At 40.7% G+C, this 8,594-nt stretch overlaps 1 long non-coding RNA gene across 1 annotated transcript; it reads right to left on the bottom strand.

The window, feature by feature from the left end:
* Positions 1–1,917: 1,917 nt before the first annotated feature.
* Positions 1,918–8,594, bottom strand: LOC134464381 (uncharacterized). The gene is made up of 2 exons (XR_010037870.1): positions 8,303–8,594; positions 1,918–2,041 (listed from the first exon to the last, which is right to left on the bottom strand). It is a non-coding gene; the product is annotated as an uncharacterized LOC134464381 (long non-coding RNA).

Below are 8,594 nucleotides of genomic sequence, written 5' to 3' on the forward strand. Positions count from 1 at the left end.
GTAGGCCTAAACAGCCAGACAACAGAATAAACAACATATTTACAGTCAGAGACCTTAAAATAAGTGACGCATAAGGGTATACATTTCCTTCAATTACGATATTGGCTAAATGAACTAATCAGAACATTAAACCTAAAGGCCTAACGTTTTTACAGTCCTGAACGACGATCCCGGGGACATTTTTATTATCTATTCTGCCCTTTCGAAGACGTCGAATGCTTATTTCCTCCACGAAGGAGGTTTTGCTTGGGGTAGGCTACGGTCGTTGGTCTATCTGTCAGCATAACTCAAAACGTTCTGAAGGGTATTTATTAACATTTCTATAGGCTAGTTGGTTAATTCTGGTGGTGGTCTAGATCCAGGATTTTTTTTTTAAATTGCCATTGCCATTGCCATTTAATTTTGACATCACAAAAACAAGGGAAGGATAGACTTGAAAAACAAATAGGATGCCATATAGGGCTATAGGTCCTAATTATTTGTTAAGTAAATCTTCATTAAATCTTCATTGGCTTCCAGGACAACACTCCTAGCAGCCTAGGCCTACAAGTTGTTATCATTAAGATTAGGTTATTAACCTAACTATTAACCGAACTGGTCGGCATAATGGCATAATGTACGCTACCTAGGCCTACTTTAAATCGCACAGGATATCGGCTGACTCGAGATTCACAGCGTCGTTAACTTCGTTCTTTTGATGCGTTTTTTATTTCTGTTTTTTTCCACACACTGCCTGATTAATGCCTAGGCCTATATTGTTTTTTTGCGGTGAAGAAGAACTTAAACCCCTTGCCCTTTTGTCATCCCCCCCCCCCAATCGAAATTTTCACCACAATCCGTCAATAACTTCTTTTTTTTTTTTACAATACACTGTAATACACTCGATATAATAACTAGGCCTAGTACTAGCATTGGACAGCAGTGCAGAAAGCCTCCAATGCCTATTCCATTGTGGTTCAGTGTCTGACAATAGGTATATTGGAGCCATACTCTAAAATTAATTTAAAATTCTACAGCTAACCTTACAACAGAAGAATACATGATTTGGTATAAAGCTCAGTCAGTGAAGAGATTCCCGTTGATTCGGAAGTATATTTCTCGGTATTTTACGTGAAAATCAAGTAAATGTCGCCCATTCATCTCTATGTATTTCCAGCGATTTTGAGCGATTTTCACACCAGCCGCCATTTTTTTTTGGAACAACCGATTCCCGGAAGCTAACATGGTTATGAACCCTCTAGATAAACTCCACCCTCTATGAGTCACACTAAACTGGGAAAGACTTACGTCAGTTGATTCAGCAAAAGTTCTTCCTGTAATCGAGGGAGAAGTACAGCGCTGCATTTATATCCCTCACTTGCGTTTCCTCCACTTGATTTGCCATCATAATGGCACGGTCGTGAACAGTTTCTTTGTTTTGGATACAACCGTTAGCCAGCTGAACTTTAGGTAAAGCATTACGGATGGAATGTTATCTCACACGACACGACCCAGCGCTGGCACGGCATTGTCCAATAAAAAAAACGCGTTTTTCATATCTGTACAGTAGCCTTCGTCGAAGGCCTGTGCTTGGCTCAGCTGATCGGACCTGGGATGGATTAAATGCGCGATCATACTTTATATTTTGAATATTATCTTAACTTTTCGATTTCAGTAGGTCCATTTTTAATTTAGTGCCGTAACAAAATTATTCATGGCTTATTGAGTAAACAAATGACAGGTTTGTCCGAGAGCCACATGCAGTTCCCAAAAGAGCCACATGTGGCTCGCGAGCCATAGGTTCCCGACCCCTGTGCTAGGGGCTTAAAATTTGGCCTATGCTTTATCCTATAGCATTTATATGGCCATTACCATTATTACTACTGTTATTATTATAGCCTTAGTTAGCCTAGTTATGCAAAAGAAGAAAAGCATATGTGTAATGCATGTATTTATTTTTGGGAAGAAAAAAAAAAGCTGCCACTTGGACTTGGGCTGGAGTGCAGTCTGTGTCTGGGCTTTCTGTTGTCAATGTTGAAGAGGACGCTTGCGTTGGCTTCACCTGAAACATGAAAAGAAGAACTTATTCAACAAGTGATGCTCATGACAAATATCATAATGGGACGCAGCTGCATGAGCCCACTCTAAAAATCATGCTTTGCTGGTCGCGAGGATTTCACTGTAATGCCCGTTGGGTTCAAGGGACTTGTGTATAGAATATGAAACAAAATCTTTCAACATACTTCTATCCCAGATAGCAGAGGGACGTTGAAAAGGCGATGAATTCTGGTCAGAATGGTCGTTTTCCGTCGTTGGTCAAAAAAACAACGCCGAAAAGGCGCCGTGAGACGTTGAATTCTTAACGTTGAATAAAGGTCGAATAAACGCTGTTTAATCACCGTGGGTTAAGGTTGATCTGCCGACCGTCGGCGAAGGTCGAACATACAGCGTTGAATCATCGCCAGTTTTGCCGACAAACTTTCAACCTTACACTGCAGGCTTGCCATCTTGTTTTTAAAGTTAATTTATTGCGTGTCCTCACCTCGATACGATGTTAATATTTTTAATTTTTTGAAAGCACATCGGAAAGACAGTTCTAAAAGAATAATAGCCTACTAATAAAAAAACAGATCTGCATAGGCCTAATGCCACATATAGGCATTATTATTGCCTTGCATCGACTACAGAAAGGACATTTTCCTGCACATGCAACCAGCTGTTTCATTGTTCCTACACAAGTACCACCACAACACTGGCGAAAGATCAATTCTTCGGAAATCAAGGTAAGAAATTCTGAAAGTTTGGATGTGGCAGCATGAAAGCCGGCCTGCGGCAGTAGCGCGAGCTCAAAGTAAACTATTTGGGTTGTCAAGGGAACGGAATTTAATTCTCAACTGCCAGAGTCGGGGCTTGTTGATGAGCTCTGCTTTACAAAATGGATTAAAAGTATGTATTTAAGCCGCTTTAATGGTTCAAGGGCTTGACGGCTTGTTTTGCGATATACTACTCGTTAACGAGTACCAGCATTCATCCAGAGTTTAAATGGAAGCTGCAGGACTGTTCAAGCTAAAAGTAGAAGTCCAGTTGGTTACAGCCAAATGCTTATTACACTATGTTGTAAAAGCAATGTCTTATTACTACCAGATAGAAATGGGGGTTTTACACCAGTTATACTTGGCAATGCCATGATGTACATTATGAACAGTTAAATTGTGATGGAAATGTTCTGAGGAGGATAAATGTGAGTACCGGTAGATCCACACCTGCTCCATATACAGTTAGGTTCATAAATATATGGTTATCCACACAATGTTCCTCTTGTTTACATCTGTACACCACCCCATGGATTTGAAATGAGACAAGCATAATGCTCTCACTGTGACTGTCACTTTAATATTTGGTTGCAAAATAATTTTCAGTCAATTGCAGCCTGAAATTTGTCTCATCTGTCCATATGTTTGAACCCTCTAAAAGAGGGCAGCAGCGTACATTAAGGGTGGGCGATACATATCGTCTGCGAAGTTATCGTGAATGTTGTTTTGACGATGAGTAATTTTGCAATATCGAGATATTTTTATGAAGTCGCTAAACTCAACAAAGCGCTGTGACAGGACTCCTCCAGACAGCGACAACAGCCAAGCCTTTGAGCCAATAGTAATGTTGTTGTGAACTGGAGAATAAGTCTGTGAACCAATGAGCTGAGGGGGCGGGCTGCAGCGTTTTCAGCAGACGGAGAGAGAGAGGTCTCGTGTCACTCGTGCAGCTTTCTGCTGCTGGGCAGTGAAGGAGAGTTGCTGTTATCCAAATGGTGGATTTACATGAGGAATTCAACCATTAAACCAGCCATTGCATGATGCTGAGGGCGTTTTGGAACTATGTGCTTTAATCAGCAACTGTCTGTGATTATGGAAAGCCAAATAGTTAGGAAGAGAAATAGCTTTGTCTCTGGTCTGAGAAATCGCGTTAGCATGCTAGTTAGCGAACTAAGCTAAGCAATGTTGTTCTCTACAACTGTTACTCACTACTCAAACACCCACCTGCATGTATAGATATCATAACTGCTTAGGTGGACAAGTAATGTTAAGTTAGACTCGCGCAGTGAGTTAAATTACAATGTGTGAAATCCAACACATGCAATTTGCAGCTGCCATAGGTTCTGATTCCTATCTACAAATGCACTGTTTCCAGTCAAAAATGACTGTCCTCTAACAGAATCATTAGCAATACATCATAAACCTATTTTTTATTTACATGGATATGTTTTCATGACAAGTGATGAAGTATTACTTTACAGTCCAGCATATGCATATTATTAAATTCAAAAAGTGAAAGCTCTTCAGCACAGCATTATCGTCAAATTATCGTTATCGTGAAAATTCTAAAAATTATCGAGATAACTTTTTTTGCCCATATCGCCCACCCCTAGCGTACATACAAAAATTGTTGCACTTTTTATCCTATCAATGTGCTTTGCATGTAAACAACACCCTGAAATGAATGCTGAGAGTCTGTACTTTGTTTGTTTATATTTCTGGCCCTAACTGTTTGTGATTGTGAAATGCCATAATAATAGAGAATAACAACTTTTTCCTGTGTACATTGTTTGGCAGGTGTCTACATCAGATTGGGGAGTTGGACACACTGTGTATGCCCGATGTACATCAGAAGGCTTTCCAGGCAGGCCGACCTGACCAATTGGTGAGCCATTTATGCTTGCTTAGCTAAAGCTTGTTCATCTTTTTTTTAGAAAACTAAATTCAGAAAAAAAAAACAAATCTGCTAATTACACAAGGGGTTCTGGCAGACCTCTTTAACCTTTTAAGCGCCAAAGTCGCAGAATTGCGACGGTACGTCATCATGAACAAAAGCGCATGTAGATCAAACCAGCGGTCTTAATAGTGTTCATCCTCCCTACCAGTAGTTGGCAGACATGCTACCCTTTCAAACAAGACTACGATTGCGTCATTTTGTAGTTCACAGAGTCTTTGGTGAAGCAGTAAAAGACGCGACCTGTGACTCGACCACAAAATGCGGAAGTAGCCACTTTGCGTCTGTGACTCGAGGCGTGCGAGTTGGGTTTGTGTTGTTATCAGTGAACTATCAGCGAGCTATTTCATCATGACTAGTGAGAAGTTGAATCGTGATGAAGTTCTGAGCATGTTATTTGCCTATTCTGACTCCGAAGGACAGTTTTTATCTCACGAGGAGGATAATGATTCGGTACGAGCACTCTTTGTTTACCGTGGCGAAACTTCCGAAGGCAGTGATGCCGACATGCGAAGCAAGGATGTTCTCTAAGCACACACACACATTGAAACGTATTCGGCGACTTTATCCGATCTCAAGTGAGTCATTGGTAGTGGCGAATGCAAGCCGTAGTGTCATACAGGTATTGGTGGAGGAATTAGGGGTGAGAGAAGTGGGTCTGGTATGTTAGCTTGCGCTCCCTCCATTCAGCCCCCCGGTGATGCGGGTAGCCACCTATCCGGACGCAAACGCAATAATCCTGGGATCAGACGAACACTGTTCACCAAGCAGCACACACGCACTCATTCTGTCCCTCTTTCTGACTTCTACTGGGTTGATGGCAGCGGCTAACGAGGCCATATCTCCGTATGGAGAGGTTTTGGTAATAGAACGCACGGTGAAGAGAAGACGCATAGGCAACCCTAAAAACATGAATGTTTTAGACTCGTTGTTGACAATCAGACTGGTCACAGCGTTTTGACTGTCTTTGTAAGAGTTATACAAATCAGTAAAACAGCAAATAAAGACGAAAGAGGTGGCGATATATTTCTCTCAAACGGGGGAGAGGGTGGAAGGGCGCTGCGCTCTCCATGTGAGGGGGCGGGGATTGTGTTCCTGATCGGCTTCAGGTGTCAGGCTACGTTGGACACAATACTATGGACATAATAGGCTACTTGTGATTTCATACCCATTATGTTGACAGTTTGCCCATTAGTTTTGTGAAATGTAAGTGACAAACTGTAGAAGTCACTGAGCTAGAGTGTGCCATGATCAACCATTTTACTGCCTATACAGCGCCTGCTCCAAAGGCCATAGTAGGCTATACAGATGTAAAAATAGGCATAAATATGAATTGAATATGTGTGTGCTGACCCTTTCTGTGAAAGTTTCACAAGCTGAAAAGGTACAGGTTACAGATACAAACATGTTCGGTCAGCCCCTCAGGCAAAAAGTAGTAATTGTTGCATTATATATTTCAATATTATTGCATTATATTATTGCAATATTACAATATATAATATATATATTCTGCCTAAAACTATTTATTTCCTTGACCATAGTGTATGTGCACTACATGATAGTAATGGAATGTCAAATATTGCTAAATAAATTCAATAATCTATTGAAAATTATCAATATTTTCCAAAAATTATTAAAAATTCAAAATGGCCGCCACAATATGACGTCATAATATGCAAATTAGGTATGCATATTTACTCCCAAAATAATCTTGGGGTCATCCCCAATATTTGTCTAATTGACAGTCAAGCTCTATCTGTTACCAGTGTCAAGCCACAGTCATTTGAATTTATCATGCCAACATTCAGCTTTTTTGAAAAATAAATTGTGGCGCTTAAAGGGTTAAAATATATATTTTTGGCAACTCACATCTATACTTGAGTGCTAGTATATAGACATTCCATATGCATGAAACTGTCAGAGGTATACTACTACTACTACAATTAAAAAAAGAATTGCCTTTTAATATGTAAAAGTGCAACAGAGGTAGCCTGTGAGCTAGAACATATTGAGGATGCTGTTGGAATTAAAGATGCCAAGAAGTACAGGGCAGCTGTTGAAAGCTGTGTGCTGTATATCTGCCTATATTTCCCATGCCAGAATAAAGCTTGCATGGTAACACTGATCAATGTTTAGTTTCATGGTTGAGATATATGTTGTTGCTGTAGGCCCTGTGTTAGTTCTTGGCCAGCTAGAGTCTTACACGTTTTTCAATGAAATGAGAGGAGTGAAACTGGTGAAATATGTGTTGTTGCACTGATGAAATGGTTCTTGATGTAATGGGGAAGCCCTTGTGAGGTAGCCAGGCCTATGTTATGTTAACGATACAAGGGGCAGCAGCACAGCACAAAGAATCGCGTTTGTGTGCAATGTAACTGCTAGTGCGTTTGGTACCACTAGTGTTGCCGTAGCTGAGTTTCTTCCCGCAATGAGTCGTGTTTTTTTCTACCCGAATGGACTGTAATAGTAGCTGTTCTTAAAGTATTTAGCCACAAACTCAACGAAATTACCAACATTATACTTCATGAAAAATATTCCGGGTTCAGATGTTTTTAGAATCGCATTACGGCAGTGTACTTTTTGAAGGCAAGTCTGAAATCTCGTTCTGTTAAAAAAAAACCCTGTCAAGACAGCGACTACTCTTTCAGTCAAAGGAGTTCAGAGTTACGTGGCTTATTTTGATGATGACACCCGCTGAATGAGGCATAATTTAATCGTGGCACGCAGCGTTAAAAGTTGGAAAAAAAAAAAAAACTCAGCTCTTGCAGAGGGTAAACACGAGGATCCGTTCAGCTAGCGATGCAGTAGCCCACGTTCATATGTCAAGCGAATCACTGTCCAGCCGCAACTTATGTGTGTCTTATTTCTTTTCCAGACGACATCTATGCATACTTTGGAGCCCTTCTTCCTGGAGAAGACCACAAAGCTACTTACACTAATATAAATAAATGTTTACTTTCATTGTTGAAAAATGTCGTTGATGTGCGTTTGTGCGAGACAGGCAAGAGCCCCAATGTTGTGAATTGTGGTTGTAGCTGAGACATGGTACGTGTAGGCTACTGGTTGTTTAATTTAGCATATTTTTGTGTAATTTATAGCCTTCCTGTTGTAGATAAAACAGGAAGTAATGATGGGTGAATGATTGCCCAAAATTCAACTATAAAACGACCGAAATCCGTGGTTGAATAAAGGGTGAAAAGGGGGTGATTCTCTGCCGCCACACCGCCAATTTTCAACGTTGTTTCAACGCAAAACCATATGAGCAAACGGGCGTTGAAACAACGCCGCTGATCAACGATTATTCAACGCCGTATGGTCGGCGAACAGAACGATGATTCACCGTCTTTTCAACGCCCTTCTGCTATCTGGGATGTCTTCTCACCTTAATAAAATAATACAGAGGTGGCACCTGTAGTAATCTTAAATAATAGTCTAGTACAATACAATGTTCGTAACGGTAGGCTAGAAGTATGGAAACCACGTTTCATTACAGTCTAAAAGCCCCCATTGTTTCTAATGAGCAAATGTTATTAGCGAAATGCTAATTACAACTCACCGGAGTTTCACGTTTGAAGTTTCACGTCGTCGACCCAGAAAGAGAAATTGTCAAAAGGAGGTTTGATAGTTGGTAGTAAACAGGATGCGGGTAAAGTCAAAGAAGGTGAAAATATGAAAGATGAAGGATAAAACAGTCAAAGTTTACGGAGAAATGAAGGTCTGTCGGGTCAGGCAAAAGAAGTGAATTTCCAGTTAATCATCAGAGCGGTCGCCTAGCAACCGGTCAACCGCGAGCTGCACAGCTGCATCCAGTTCAGACAAAAACAATTTGGACTTCGGTGCTAGATCAG

This window comes from Engraulis encrasicolus, chromosome 15 (genome assembly GCF_034702125.1).
Source record: "Engraulis encrasicolus isolate BLACKSEA-1 chromosome 15, IST_EnEncr_1.0, whole genome shotgun sequence".
NCBI lineage: Eukaryota > Metazoa > Chordata > Actinopteri > Clupeiformes > Engraulidae > Engraulis > Engraulis encrasicolus.